Here is a 12,980-nt window from a genome sequence, read left to right as displayed (position 1 = left end):
TGGGAAAGGATGGCCTCCTTTTACCATGCTCAGGGAAGGGAACCTCCTTTCTCTCCAAGGAGGACCCACGGGTCTCCTTCTGAAATGAGAGGCAGCCCTGCTGTGAGTTCCAGACATCTGCTGAAATGTTAGTCACAGGGCTAGCTGTCATGGTAGAAATTGTTCAATCAGGCCTGCATTCTTTCAGATCCACGCGCATTTCCTGCAGCTGCTAATTGGCCGCCCAATCTATCCTCTAGCCAATTAACAGTCCGCCTCTTATGAAAATTAGGGACTGTGATTATTTTCCCCAGAGGCAGGATTGGAACCCAGAAACAGTCCGGGATGCGCAAGCCAGTCGAAGGGGGGGACTATTTCACGGGCCTCCGTCATGAAGCACGGTGCGGCCGCTGCAGGCCACCACCGTGCGCATGCGCGGCCATGGATCCAGAAATTCTCCGCGGCGTATCGGCAGCTAGAGCCGGATGCTCTACGTTGTCTCCTACTAGCCCCCAGCAAAACAGCGAATCGGTGGCCATTTTGTGCCAGTTTTTCTGGCGTAAAATGCCACCATTCCCACGCTGGCGTGGGGACATAGCCCCAGAATCGGAAAATCCAGCCCTTATGTTCATTTCGCACCCCCAGAACGAAAATTATGCCCCATGAGTTTTACAGTTCATATTGGTCATTGCTGAACAAGGCATTTGTCCTTGTTTTACTATTCTTATTTTTCACGTATAAAGCATCATTTTCAATCCAATTCACCTGAGGTTTTGTTGCGCAAACTAAGCCAAGACTCAGCTCGAGCTCAAGTTCATTTTGGAAAGTTTCTATTTCTTCAAAGTTGTACAGGTCAATGTCCACCAATGTCTTGAATTGTTCCACTTGCCTGTTAAGTTGTGCCATAACAACATTTATTTCTCTGCTGTGCTCCCAAATTTGCCATTTCACATAATGGGGCTTTTTTTGTTGCCAATTTGGACAAGTATTCAACTTCTCTTTAATTGTTCTCCACAGATGAAGAACAAGAACCAGATTGAATTGTGAGTTATGATCATTCTACTCATACATATTAAAGTGGGCAGCACGGTGGCACAGTGGGTTAGCCCTGCTGCCTCATGGCGCCGAGGTCCCAAGTTCGATCCTGGCTCTGGGTCACTGTGTGGAGTTTGCACATTCACCCCGTGTTTATGTGGGTTTTGCCTCCAGAACCCAAATATGTGCAAGGTAGGTAGATTGAACATGCTAAATTGCCCCTTAATTGGAAAAAAATGAATTGGGTACACTAAATTTGAAAAAATATACATATTAAAACTACATCTTGCTTCTGATACATCGACTCTGGATCCCATGAAGTCTCATGATACCAGATCAAATATGCGCAAGGTAACCTCCTGCTGATTACCACCTAGTGCCCTCTGTCAGCTGATGAATCAGTACTCCTCCATGTTGAACACCACTTGATGGATGCTCTGAGGGTGTCAGGGGCACAGAATATTTTCTGTGTGCTGCTCTAAAGGACATAGCTACTTAACCATGGGTATGCGGCAGGTGGTGAGGGAACCAACAGGAGGAAAAACCTACATGACCTCATCCTTACCAATCTATCTGTTGCAGAGGTATATGTCTATGACAGTATCAGTAGGAGTGACCACCACAGTCTTGTGGTGATAAAGTCCTGCATTCACATTGAGGAATCCGTCCATCGTGTTGCGTGGCACTACCACTGTCCTAATTGATCATTTTGAACAGATCGCAACTCAAACCTGGGCAACCATGAAATATTGTAGGCCATCGGCAGCAGCAGAATTTCATTCAACCACCTCTGTATCCTCTTGCCCTGTCATATCTCCCACTTTACTATTACCAGCAAGCTGGGAGATCAATCCTGGTTCAACAAAGATTGCAGGTGGGCATGCCAGGAGCAACAGCAAGCATACCGAAAAATAAGATCTCAACTTGGTGAATCTACAACACTGGGCCACCTGCGTATCAAACAGCTGAAAGCAACATGCGATGAACAGAGCTAAGTGATCCCACAACCAAAGGATCAGATCTAAGCTCTGCAATCTTGCCACATCTAGTTGTGAGTAGTCATGGACAATTAAACTAACTGTAGGAGGAAGTTCCAGAAATATCCCCTCAATGATACAGGGCCCAGCACAGCAGTGCAAAAGAGAAGACTGAAGCATTTGCAACAATATTCAGCCAGAAGTGCTGAGTAGATGGTCCATCTCGGCCTTCTTCAGAGGTCCTCAGCATCACAGATGCCATCTTCAGCCAATCCAATTCACTCCATGTAATAGCACGAAACTGCTGATCGGCAAAGTCAATGGGCTCTGGCAACATCCCAGCAAGTGCTGAAGATTTGTGTTCCAGAACTAGCTGTAACCTGAGCTATAACACAGGCATCTACACAGCAATGTGCAAAACTGCCCAGGTATGTCCTATTGAGCGTCAATCATCTTAGTCTCAGGACATCACTGAAGGTAGTGTCCTAGGCCCAACTAACTTCAGCTGCTTTATCAATGACCTTCCGTCCATCATAAGGTCAGAAGTGGGGATGTTTGCAGATGATTGCATAATGTTCAGCACATCCGTGACACCTCTGATACTGAAGCAATACATGTCAATATGCAGCAAGACCTGGGCCACATGCTGGTTTGGGCTGAAAAGTGGCAAGTAACATTCAAGCCACATAAGTGCTAGGCAATGACCATCATCAACAAGAGAGAATCCAGACATCTCCCCTTTACATTCAATGGCATTAACCATTACTCAATCCCCCACCATCAATATTATGGAGCAGTGTTCTTCAAACTTTTTTTCCGGGGACCCATTTTTACCAACCGGCCAAATTTCGTGACCCAACCCGGCTGACCTTCACGACCCACGCTGGCCGACCTTTGCGACCCACGCCGGCCGACCTGCGTGACCCACCATTTTCTCTCACCTCGTTTGCTGCTGAGAAAAATGGAGGAAATGGTTTTGGGTCCCTTTGGCCCTCGTACACGCTCCTCCAATGGAACCTGTTGGATGAAGGTGAAGCCTTCCAGTGTCGGAAAGTATGGAGTCGCCACCTGTCCAAAGTTTTGAATTTTTTTTCCGGTAAAATTTTATCAAATAAACCCCACCACCCGCCGAACTTGTAAAAAAAATGAATGAAAAAAATAAAAATTAAATGAATAAAATAAATGAATAAAATCTCCCCGAACTTGTAAAACAAAAATCTGCGACTGTTTAAAAAAAAAAGTGGCCGCACTGCGCATGCGTGCCCGATCATCGGAGTGCATGCGCATAGCTTTGCGCATGTGGGCCGATGATCTGACAAGCATGCGCAGTGCGGCCGCATTTTTTTTAACATGTTTGCAGCCGTTTTGAAGGCCACTTGCAGCCAGCATTATTAACAGCCGGCTGCTGCGGTTGTTGCGTGCAGATTTGCGCGATCAGGAGCGCCGTGACGGACGGCTCCGCAACCCTCCCAACACCCACCCGTGGGTCGCGCCCGCGAGTTTGACAATGCCTGTTCTGGAGGTTACCATTGACCAGAAACTAAACTGGACCAGTCATATAAACACTGGGGCTACAAGAGCAGGTCAGTGGTTGGGAATTCTGTGGTGAGTAACTGGTCTCCTGACTCCCCAGAGCCTGTCCATCATCTACAAGGCACAAGTCGGGAATGTGATGGAATACTCTCCACTTGTCAGTATGTGTGTGGCTCCAACCATACTCAAGCTGAACACCATCAAGGACAAAGCAGCCCGAGGGATTAGTATCCCATTCACCACCCACGACATAACTCCCTGCACCACCAGCCCACAATAGCAGCCATGTGCACCATCTACAAGATGAACTACAGCAAAGCACCAAGGCTCCTCTGACAGCACCTTCCAAGCCATGATCTCTACCACCTGGAAGGACAATGGCAGCAGATGCATGGGTTTGAATTCATGGGTCATTGGCTCCAGTACTGGGGAAGGAGGGAGCTGTTCCACAGAGGGGGTTCAGTTGCAAGGAAAATTACAAAACCAAAGTTAAAGGAGATGGAGAGTAAAGTTTCCCGAACACGTAATAGAGCAGAGAGTACAGAAAGTGGCAGGAATACAACTTCAAGCACAGCAAAAAAGGGTACAACTATGCGAAGGGGGGCAGTCAATACAGGACTGAGGACATTTACCTAAATGCGCGCAGTATACAAAACAATGTAAATGAAATTGGTGGCTACTACGTTGTGGGCATCACAGAGGTGGCTGCAAGGGAATCAGGGCTGGGATCTAAATATCCAAGTGTATGTGTCCTATCGAAAGAAATGGCAGAGGAACTGAATAAATAGAGAGTTTCTTGATTAATAATGGAATCAGGGGTTATGGGGGGAAGATAGGAGAATGGGGAAGAGAAACATGTCAGCCATGATTGAATGGCACAGCAGACTCGATGGGTCAAATAGCTTAATTCTGCGTCAATGTTTTATGGTATTATGGAACATCGTCACCTACAAGTTCCCCTCCAAGCCACATGCCATCCTGACTTGGAACTATATCGCCTTTCCTTTACCGTCACTGGGTCAAAATCCTGGAACTCCATCCAAAGCAACACTGTGGATATACCTGCACCACATTGACTACACTGGTTCAAGAAAATGGCTCACCATCACCTTGTCAATGGCAATTACAGATGGGAAATACAAAGGCTGACCCAGCCAACCATGCCCATGAAAGAATCAAAAATAATTCTGTGCTTCTATCGTGAAGTTGGCACTGTTGAGTAAAACTTTAAAAGCAATGGTTTTCTTTATAAGCTCTAAATAAACATGGCTCCGACATCTAGAACATAGAACAGTACAGCACAGAACAGGCCCTTCGGCCCTCAATGTTGTGCCGAGCCATGATCACCCTACTCAAACCCACGTATCCACCCTATACCCATAACCCAACAACTCCCCCCCCCCCCCCCCCCCCCCCCCCCTTAACCTTACTTTAATTAGGACACTACGGGCAATTTTAGCATGGCCAATCCACCTAACCCGCACATCTTTGGACTGTGGGAGGAAACCGGAGCACCCGGAGGAAACCCACGCACACAGGGGGAGGACGTGGGGACCATCTCTGATGGTTAAATGTCAGGTTTGGTTGAGTTAGCTAATCCCCCACCTGAATAGTTATAGGAGGCATTAGAATTGGCTTTGGTAAATGAGAATAAAGTCAACTACTTGATCTTGGTTTCAGACAATGCTCGACACATAGAGAGCCAAAGGGCCTGTTCTGTGCTGTACTGTTCAATGTTCTATGTTCTATGTACATTCCTGCTCTTAGTTGCTGGCTTGTCTCTTATTGAAAAAGTGTGAATGTGGACGATGGTTGAGGGCAGATTCAGGCATGGTGCAATACCTCCACAATAAAATAGTTCCTGTCAACAATTACAACCTCGGCTTACAAATGGAAATAAACTCTTAGATAAGGTATTGGGCACACACCTGTAGAACCCAGCAGAGGTCATTGTGTTCAGGAGAAATTGTCTGCTGCCCATTACAAATACCAACAATAATTTAATATTGAATAAACAGATATCATGATGAATTAGCACAGCATTTAATTAGGTTTCCAGAAACATTCAGATCAGGATTATTGTATAATATTTAATTATTTCAGTTAGATCAAAAGAAACCCTCAAAACTAAGCACATTTTGCAGAAGACCTTGTGGCAACCATATACTCATGTACATAATTTTAGTTTTTTCTGACTTCAGACAAAACATTTTTTAAAAAGTGATCTTATGGGACAAGAAATGAAAATAAAATAATCAATGACCCGCAGGGTTGATCTTGAAAAAGAAACTGATGAACAAATCTCTTGAGTTAGTCTCTTGTGTCATGATTCAGCACAGAAATAATTTTGACTGAAGAAAACTGTTTAACAGCCACTGCCCTTTGCTTGGGTGTAGCTTTCTTCTCCTTCTTCCCAAAATTCTATTGCTTAAAGGAATTAAGCTCAAGCAATTGGCAAGCTTTCGTTTGTATCATAGAATTTACAGTGCAGGAAGCCATTCGGCCCATCGAGTCTGTACTGGCCCTTATAAAGAGCACCCTACTAAAGCCCACGTATGTACTCTATCTCCGGAACCCAGTAGCCCCCCCACTTAACATTTTTTGGACACTAAAGGCAATTTATCATGGCCAATCCACCTAACCTGCACATCTTTGGACTGTGGAAGGAAACAGGAGCACCCGGAGGAAGCCCACGCACACACAGGGAGAACATTCAGGCTCCGCACTGACAGTGACCCAAGCCGGGAATCGAACCTGGGACCCTGGAGCTGTGAAGCAACTGTGCTAACCACTGTGCTACCAAGCTGCCCAATCTTCATTGTTCATGTTCAACCAACGTTCAATTGCATGTTCAATGCAGAAAATCTAGAACTAAAATAGGCCATGTAACCGCATAACATAAGCAAGATACTGTGAATAGTGGAACTCTGAAATGAAAACACGAAATGCTGGAATACTCAGCAGGTCTGGCAGCTCCTTTGGAGGGAGAAAGAGAATTACTGTTTCAGGTCAAGGACCTGCGTTCAGAACCTGAAGAACTAAATTCTGAAGTAAGATCCTTGACCTGCAGCATTAATTCGTTTTCACTCTCCACGGATGCTGCCTGACCTGCTGAGTATTCCAGCATTTTCTGTTTTCATTTCCGTATAGTCTCATAATAATTACAGAGGTGATGACAAATAGCAATAATGTAGTATGTTTTGCATTTTAAAGCAGGTGGAGAACAGCTTCAGCATCAATACTTCAAACACTACTGGCTTGGTTCAGCAGAGGTGTAGCTGTGATTTTTGTTTTAATTTGTTCATGAGATGCGGGCCTCACTGGCTGGCCAGCAGTTATTGCCCATCCCTAATTGCCCTTGAGGGGGCAGTTAAGTGTCAACAACATTGCTGCGGGTCTGGAGTCACACGCAGACCAGACCAAGTAAGGATGGCAGATTTCCTTCTCTAAAGGACATTCGTGAACCAGATGGGCTTTTACGACAATCATTTAATGGTCATCGTTAGATGTTTTAATTTGTATTGAATTCAAATTTCACCATCTGCATAATGATAATCTTTATTGTCACACTGGGGCTGGTTTAGGCTGGTTCTTTCAAAACCTTTATGCATCCTTTCATATCAATTTTTGATGTTTTTGCTGGCTTTGAAAGCAGACCAAGGCAGGCCAGCGGCACGGTTCAATTCCCGTGCCAGCCACCCCGAACAGGCGCCGGAATGTGGCGACTAGGGGCTTTTCACAGTAACTTCATTTGAAGCCTACTTGTGACAATAAGCGATTTTCATTTCATTTCATTTCACAAGTAGGCTTACATTAACACTGAAATGAAGTTACTGTGAAAAGCCCCTAATCGCCACATTCCGGCGCCTGTTCGGGTACAGAGGGAGAATTCAGAATGTCTAAGTTACCTAACAGCACGGGCGCAATTCTCCGCACTCACGACGGTGCGGAGAATAACGGGGGTCGTAAATTTTTACGGCCACGCTAGTCCAACACCCTCCCGCTATTCTCCCCCCCCCCCCACACCCAACTCCCGACACGAATCGCTGCCGCCGTTTTTTTACGGCCAGCAGCGATTCTCAGCTGGCCGATGGGCCGAATTCCAAGCCCTTTACGGCCGTTTTTACGAACGGCAAACACACCTGGTCTGGCCGTTCGTAAAAACGGCCTTAAAGTCCCGATCTTGGCAACCATGGCACCGATTGGCACAGCAGTACCACGGCCGTGCCAAGGGTGCCATGGGCCCGCGATTGGTGGGCACCAATCGCGGGCAGCGGGTCCGATTCCCGCGCACTCTTTGTCCTTCCGCCGCCACGCTGTATCACTTCGCGGGGCGGCTGAGGGGCATCCCGGCCCGCGCATGCGCGGGTTTCGCGCAAATGCGCGATGACATCATCCGCGCATGCGCGGGTTGGAGTCTTCCAATCCGCGCATGCGTGGCTGACGTCATGTGACGCGTCAGCCGGCGCAAACTCTGGCAAGCGGGCTTAACGAAATTCGTTAAGCCCGCGATGCCGGAGTTCACGGCCGCGGCATACTAGCCCCGACCGGGGACCATAATCGGTTCCCGGTCGGGGAGGGGGAGGGTGGCGTCAAACCCGCCCGGTTTTGACGCCAGCCTTACGATTTCTCCCTGTCTGGGAGAATCGCGCCCAGCGTCTTTCGGGAATTGTGGGAGGAAACCGGAGGAAACCCACGCAGGCACAGGGAGAATGTGCAAACTCCACAGAGACAGTGACCCAAGCCGGGATTCGAACATGGGACCCTGGCGCGGTGTAGCAACAGTGCTAACCACTGTGTTACCACGCAATGGCAGGATTTGAACCCTGGTTCCCAGAGCATTATCCTGGGTTTCTGGTTTCTATCCAGTGAGTTACATATCCACATGTATTTCTTCATGTGAAAAGAACAATTAATTGATACATTCATCAATAATGCTTTCTTGCTGGCAGACTGCACTTACACTTTATTTAAAATAGATATTTTTACCAATTTAAAAAGTATCCCAATGTTGCCATGCTCAGTTATCCTTCAGATTATGTTTTGCTATTGCAACATGTTTGTTTCTGTAATAATATCTTTTATATTCATGACATGTAAAATTACATATCAATTAACAAGTACTAATTACCAAAAACATCTGACACATACACCAGTTTGACTATAAAACAAACTAATACCTGCAGGAGGACTATATTTACATTGCAATCACAAACCTTTGCAAATCAGTATTATATAGCTAAATATAAGCTTACAAATAATAGCCTAGAATTTCATAGAATCATAGATTTTACAGTGCAGAAGGAGACTATTCGGCCCATCGAGTCTGCACCGGCTCTTGGAAAGAGCACCCTACCAAGCCCACACCTCCACCCTATCCCCATAACCCAGTAATCCCACCCAACACAAAGGGAAATTTTGGACACTAAGGGCAATTTAGCATGGCCAATCCACCTAACCTGCACATATTTGGACTGTGGGAGGAAACCGGAGCACCCGGAGGAAACCCACGCACACAAGGGGAGAACGTGCCGACTCTGCACAGACTTATTTGCAACTTCTTCCTGCTTTATATCAGTACTTTAACTGATTTCTATGAATGATACAAAAACGTTGTCAGTTTTAAGAGCAACATTATCTGTAGTATTTGGAATATTGATACATTTCTCAACAAATTATATCCACTATTGAAAAATACTAATTTAAATTTTAAAATGTTGACAGGTAAATTGTTGTCAATGGGAATTTTTTTTAAAGTGGGCATAATTTATTGGATATATAAATAAGAATTTATGGTATCATTGTTACACAGTTGATAGTTTTACTATTCAATTAACCCAGGAACTGTCTTCTCTCCCCACCTTCAAACACTTTATGAGTGTATTTATAGATGGGTTTTAATGGAATCAAGAGTCACTGCTTTTCAAAGATTTTGCACCAATAAGAATTTTCTCTACTTTTACAAAAAGCATTATGACAAATAATTTTCTCAATTTAGAATAAAAATAAGAGGCATTTTAACAAAAGAAAAATCAAAAATAATTTCAAGCAGTGCCTGCATTTCAGAGTTAAAAATGGCGGTCTTCATTGATTGATGAATGAATACAGTTCAAATAAGGTCAAGGAGAAAAAAAACCCAACTCGCGCCGCTTCTTTTGGCACGATATTGGGTTTCAGACTGAAACAGTTACCACAGTCAGGGAGGAGCTATTACCATCCAGCAATGCAGAAGAACTATCAGGGAAGTGTACTATGTAATAATCTATTCCAGTGAAGATGTTCTTTCCTTTCATTCATTTTCTTAATCATATATTCCTCAAATATGCTTCACATATTTACCTACCTATGCCGCAAATATTTACCTACAACAATATAATCTGCTTGACATCTCTGCCCAAACAGCTTTTGTGATTCCTTATTTCCCTAAATATACTGATCTGAAACAGACCCACAAAAGTAGGGACACAAATGTTAAGTGGTAATAAAGTACCTCTTGTCACATAAAGCCCATAGATCTTTAGAAATTGAAGAAACCTCAGCCAGTATTAGCACTGAAGCACTAGAATCTTAAGCCCTGAGTCCTGCAAAAAACATGAGAGGTAAGAGCTCTCCTTTCATTCCCTCTGCTGCAGACAGAACTAATCAGTTGTGGAGGTCAGTACAAGCTGAATCACAGCCACTGGGAGAAATCTCTGTGCAGTCACAGCAACCCAAAGAGTGTAAGTACAGGCAGTGTATAAAATCAATGTAAAATTAAGAGACTACAGCAAAATACAGCAGATCCATAGTTAGTTTAATTAATTATACGTAGGAACAGAATGTAATTTTAATAGGTGAATTAATTGTACACATTGACCATCCGTTTGTCAATATAAAAAGTCAAGATTACATCACAATATTTTTACAAGTGACTAAACTTAACACTAGGTCATAACAAAATTACATTTTCAACCCAGGAAGCTAACAAGAGGCAGGTTTACTCATTCCAACGAGGCGTTACTTGGAACATTGCTATTTATTAAACCGTTCCTAAAGCAGGCTCACAGATCACATTATCATGCAGGCATTCAACAAGCATAGGCTTACACCAGCTACAGTGCCAGTTGGGTTCGCCAGACAATTTCCAAAGATTAAAATGGAATGTTTTTTTCAAATTTTTGCTGTCATTGAAAGGAACATGACATATTCAATCTTCATGGCAAAGAAATGGGTTTCACTATTTCTTTGCCATTACTGAAAAGTATTGTTGCCTAAAGATAATGGAAATCATTTTCAGTTGTGTTAGTGAAGGTGAAGTTGGCAGCAGTGGATCAGACTTCCCACCAAAAGTCCTTCCCAATTCTCCTTTCAGTTCAAGTCAACAGAAGGGACAATTGGATGGTGCATATATCATGTAGTTGATCCAACAATGGTACAGTTACTGCCCTTCCCAGAGTAAAGGTTGCACCTAGTGTTGCCATTCCTTTCATAGAACATACAGTGCAGAAGGAGGCCATTCGGGCCATCGCATCTGCACGGACCCACTTAAGCCTTCACTTCCACCCTATCACTGTAACCCAATAACCCCTCCTGACCTTGTTTGGTCACTAAGGGCAATTTATCATGGCCAATCCACCTAACCTGTACATCTTTGGACTGTGGAAGGAAACATGAGCACCCAGAGGAAACCCACGCACACACGGGGAGAACGTGCAGACTCCGCACAGACAGTGACCCAGTGGGGAATCGATCTTGGGACCCTGGCGCTGTGAAGCCACAGTGCTATCCACTGGTGCTACCGTGCTGCCCTACCTTAAACTCTTTTCTTTTACAAGCTATAGGATCACCAATGAGCCAAAGTAAAGACATTTACAAATAAGTAAGAATCTGAACTGTATTAGAATGCAACAACATTCAGTACAATTTGTCTCTAATTTTATTTCCTCCTGAAGGCAGTGAGTCACATTGCAGTGGGAGCACATGGGATCCAGCTGTCCTCTGAAACCTCACTCAAATTTAAACATTCGTCAATTGAGGGTTGATAGGCCACCCAACCACTGAGAAGGGAAAAGGATAATGTAACCAAGTCTGGTCCTGTACTCCCTCACCTAGCATACACACACACGTCCTTTATAAAAGACATATCTTTATAGTGATAACATTGGGATCTCCTTTTTTCCCTCTCTCCAGCCAAAAAGCAGAGGACAATAGCACTCCTACTCCTAGGCTAGTTGATAACCAAGCAGACCAACATTCCAATCATACCTTTCTAGTCTGCTTGCTCAGTATATGACATAAGCAACTTTTCACCCATTAAAAGGTTGTCAACATTAGTGCTTTTAAAAATGTTCCTTTGTTTGATGTTAACCATGTAATAACTAACAATAACGTTTCAGCACATCTTCATCATAATTATGAACTGGTTAAAACAACATCTAATGGCCCAACCAGCTTTCAGGTAACCTTCTTAAAACATAGAACACATCAAAATGTGTACTATTACCATAAGCACACAGGATCTCAATTTTGACTTTTGCACTTTTTGCTGTATGAACTAACAAAAATAAATTATTCATTCCATAACCGTATGTTTCCTACTCATAATCTGATAGCGCCTTTTACCAATTGTTCCCATCGAAAAACTGCTCCGATATCCACCTCATTACCTACCTGGCAAATATCATCAGCATTTTGTCAACCGTCCCCTCCTATCATTGCAGTGACATGATTCAGGAACCCAAAGAGCCACTGGAGCCAGTCAGAAATTCTGCCTATTTCTCTCTCAGGAATGAGGTGCAATATTAAAGAAAACCTTACTCGGAGGTGTAGCATAAATATCCATTATATTTCCACCCCTCTTTACTTATTTCAAGATGCGCTTTAAGTCTTTCATACAATTTAACTTCACATAATTGCTGCTATACCACTGGAGTACTTCTTGATCCACACAAAAGGTTATCCATTGAACGGTGGCATTTAACGTCTTGTCCAAGCGCTCGGGGGAAAACGCTGCTTTGATCCAACCCACTATTCCGGTTTAGCAAAACTACCAGCTAATTTATTTATCCTGTTGAACCGAACCACAACAGCGTTCCAACAACCAACACATACTAACTAGTTTCGGAAAGACACGAGTGATTGTGGGCTGAGAAAAAAATAAAACAATCACAGACACCGTTCTACGGTCGTTTTTTTTTTCTAACCGCAACTTCTCGATTGATAAATAAAACGTACATCCTTCCGAAAGAAAGGAAAAAACCTCGTTCAACAAAAGGTGGAGCTGGCAAACATTGCCCTCGATAAATTGTACAAGGGGGGTGGGGGTTGAGGGGAGAAAAAGAAAGATTTGAGTGATAAAGAAGCAGATGTTTACATGGTTTTTTAAAAGTCTGTAAACACGCCTTTGCCAATTTACAAACTACACAAGTTACAGGCTTGGCAGCATGGACTATTTGCCTCTACTATTTCACATCAAAT

The 12,980-nt window shown here is 44.0% G+C and overlaps 1 protein-coding gene across 13 annotated transcripts in view; it reads right to left on the bottom strand.

Annotated features, from left to right (window-relative positions):
- The window catches only part of LOC119965224 (CXXC-type zinc finger protein 5-like), a 42,580-nt gene that overhangs the window by 28,468 nt on the left and 1,132 nt on the right, over positions 1-12,980 (bottom strand). For 2 of the 13 annotated variants that reach the window (XM_038795679.1, XM_038795685.1), the window contains exon 1: positions 12,174-12,405. The exons of the other annotated variants lie outside the window; for them this stretch is intronic. The gene's annotated coding sequence lies outside the window, so the exon portion shown is untranslated. Of the gene's footprint in view, positions 1-12,173; positions 12,406-12,980 lie in introns of those variants that run through there. 13 annotated transcript variants of the gene reach the window in all.

The sequence above is a fragment of the Scyliorhinus canicula genome, chromosome 4, assembly GCF_902713615.1.
Source record: "Scyliorhinus canicula chromosome 4, sScyCan1.1, whole genome shotgun sequence".
In the NCBI taxonomy this organism is placed as follows: domain Eukaryota; kingdom Metazoa; phylum Chordata; class Chondrichthyes; order Carcharhiniformes; family Scyliorhinidae; genus Scyliorhinus; species Scyliorhinus canicula.
The sequence above is the reverse complement of the archived record's forward strand: the minus strand, read 5'-3'. Positions and strand labels throughout refer to the sequence as shown.